This window comes from Anarrhichthys ocellatus, unplaced genomic scaffold (assembly GCF_004355925.1).
Source record: "Anarrhichthys ocellatus isolate YVR2014 unplaced genomic scaffold, GSC_Weel_1.0 scaffold203, whole genome shotgun sequence".
NCBI lineage: Eukaryota > Metazoa > Chordata > Actinopteri > Perciformes > Anarhichadidae > Anarrhichthys > Anarrhichthys ocellatus.
Genome location: NW_022280233.1, coordinates 196,407 through 199,696, shown reverse-complemented (window position 1 = coordinate 199,696; position 3,290 = coordinate 196,407).

Below are 3,290 nucleotides of genomic sequence, written 5' to 3'. Positions count from 1 at the left end.
ATAATGTGATGATGGTTTGTTTATGTTCATAATGTGATGATGGTTTGTACAACACAATCAGAGAACATCGTTCTAGATATCTTAAGACGGTTCCTTGTGTAACGTTGTTTGTGAAGACGAACTCTAGAGTCCTCTGAGATCTTTTACAGGGTAGACTTTTCGTTAAAGACGTTTCGTTTTTGGTTTGTTTGTCAGCTGGAGTAAAGGAAAAAACGAAGGGCCTGATTTTAATGAAACTTGGATGTTTGCATTGTGGGCCGATGAAGAACGTTCATATTGTGGAGTGGATGTGAATCACAGCGCCGAAAACTATTTAACTCTTTCATTAACATTGTCAGTAAAGACATTCGTCCCTGGCTCTGTGCTCACTGAGTGACTTTCTACTATTCTAGTACGATTGAGAACTACCAAGCTGCTCTCTCATTGGTCAGATTCACCTTCCTTCTCCATATTAAGTAAACTTCTAGCTCCATCCAACATCAGGGCTAGAAGACAAAGTTGTCTTTTCATGAGAGATGAGTTTATATCAGCAACAGTCCATCAGTTAAACCTGATCCGATTGTCGTTAATGATGGAGGAGATCGTTTCTCCAGGAAGCAGCAGCTCTACGGAAACACTGATTGGCTGCCAGAGTTCATCAGCGTCAACAGAAATAATTCATGAAGCACATTCAGCCAAACACACGGAGACATGTGGTGAAATATTAACATCTGTTTTAAAAACACTTCAGATCAGAACGAAGCCGCAGTCACTTTACCATCACAACACACTGTTACTGACACACACACACACACACACGCACACACGCACACACACACACAGGCTTTCAGAAACACTCCATAATAATTTATCTTGAATGAAATATTGATCTGCTTCAATATTTATCTGGCTTTTAGGCGTCTGCCACTCTGGAACACACACTCATTTTATTTTAAAATTTAAAAGATTACAAGATAAAAATGTTCATCTCGAAGCTGTAAAACTTTTAACACAAAGTGATGACAAAAAGCGCTAAAAGGCTCCGACACACATCTGAATCAGTGTGTGTGTGTGTGTGTGTGTGTGTGTATGTGTCACTCATCTGATGCTTTAAATGGACGACAGAGTGAAAACTAAACCTCCTCGTGTTCATATTTATTTGATTAAAGACATCAGCTCTGGTTATGACTTTGTCTCTTTAATTCATTAAATATGAACAGTGATGTTTTTTTCCCAAATGAACATCCAAAAAATAGATTTTCCTTTTAAATGAACGAGTTTGATGAATATTTCAGAGCTGATTTAGACATCATCTGGGATTTGTTTTTTTAAGTATTATAAAAGCATAACTTGGTCTCCTGCTCTTAAGAGCTTCTTTAAAGCTCACTGACTCGTTTCTTATTGGACATCCTGTTCACTGAAATATGAACCGTGAATATCTCTGTTTATTGTACAAGTACATACATTTGAGTACCCATACTGTGTACTTAATAATACTATTACAGATCCAAGAGAAACTTAGTTTTCACTGTCTGACTGTAACAAATCAAATCAGACGTGATGCTCAACACTTTACGAGCACACAGACGTCACACTGCTCAGACCAAGGCTGTGATTTGTTTAAATAATGAAATAATTGTTCTATAATAATAATAATAATAATAATAATATTTCAGACAGGTCATCACAGCGTTTGAACTAGATATAAACCTTGTTGGTTCAGGTCCTGAGAGACTGGGATCAGGTTGTGATATCACGTTAAATATCCTGTTTTTAATTATGTTTACATTTAGTCTCCATGGAAACTCACAACTTCAGGATCTTCAAAGTAAAACGCTGATTATTTTCAATATTGAACTATAACGATGAGGATAGTTTAAACTTTAAACCCACTGAAGCTGCAACGTGGTATAAACACCTGATCCAGAATCAGCTGATCCGTCCGTCAGGTGTGCCGGGTCAGTGGGCGTGGCTTCACACCTGTTCTCTGTTAAAGGTGAGGAATTCATCGGCCGCATCACAATTCACTTTTATTTCTAACTCGGAAACATTTATCCCCTCCTGCCAACAATCTACCCGGCAACTAATTATGTCATCAACCTGGTGTTTAAATGGCCACATAACTCACCGCCATGACACGCCTGTAATATGCAGCGCAGAAGAAGAAGAAGATATTGCTTGCTGATTATGTAGGTGTGTGTGTGTGTGTGTGTGTGTGTGTTAACCACAGGGGGATAACTCAGTTCCTTGTTAACCAGCTTGTGAAATGGTTTCCAGAAGTAGTTAATAAGCTGAAACCGACCTCTTCACAAACTGTCAATGACAAAGAAGAAGAAAATAAAGAGGAAGAAGAAGAGGAAGTTGGAGATGAGGACGAGGATGATATGGAAGCAGACGAGGACGAAGATGAAGATGAGGACGAGGATGATGTGGAAGTGGACGATGATGTGGAAGTGGACGAGGACAAAGATGAGGACGAGGATGAGGATAAAGATGAGGATGAGGATGGTGACGAGGATGATGTGGAAGTGGACGAGGATGACTATGTGGAAGTGGACGAGGACGAAGACAGGGATGAGGATGAGTATGATGTGGAAGTGGACGAGGACAAAGATGAGGATAAGGATGGGGACGAGGATGAGGACGAGGGTGAAGATGTGGACGAGGACGAGGGTGAAGATGTGGAAGTAGACGAGGACGAGGACAGGGATGAGGATGAGGAAAAGGACCAGGATGATGTGGAAGTGGACGAGGATGAGGATGAAGTGGACGAGGACGAGGACCAGGACGAGGATGATGTGGACGAGGACGAGGATGATGTGGAAGTGGACGAGGACGTGGATGATGTGGAAGTGGACGAGGATGAGGATGAGGACGAGGACGAGGTTGAAGATACGGACCAGGGTGAAGATGAGGACGAGGACAAGGATGAGGATGACGTGGACGAGGACGAGGTGGACGAGGATGAGGATGAGGATGAGGACGAGGACGAAGATAAGGACCAGGGTGAAGATGAGGATGAGGACAAGGATGAGGATGATGTGGAAGTGGACGAGGACCAGGATGAGGATGATGTGGACGAGGACCAGGATGAGGATGAAGATGAGGATGGGAACGAGGACGAGGATGATGTGGAAGTGGATGAGGATGGCTTTGCCTTCAGAAGAGGAGAACAAACTGGTGACCATCTGAACATGTCGGTCTTGTCGCCCCCCATCAGGACTTTCATGAACCACCACATCAGTGAGGGTCTGGATCCTCCCGGGTCCTGAACACCTGGTGGGCCTAGTGACCTAGAAACTGGTGTTGAG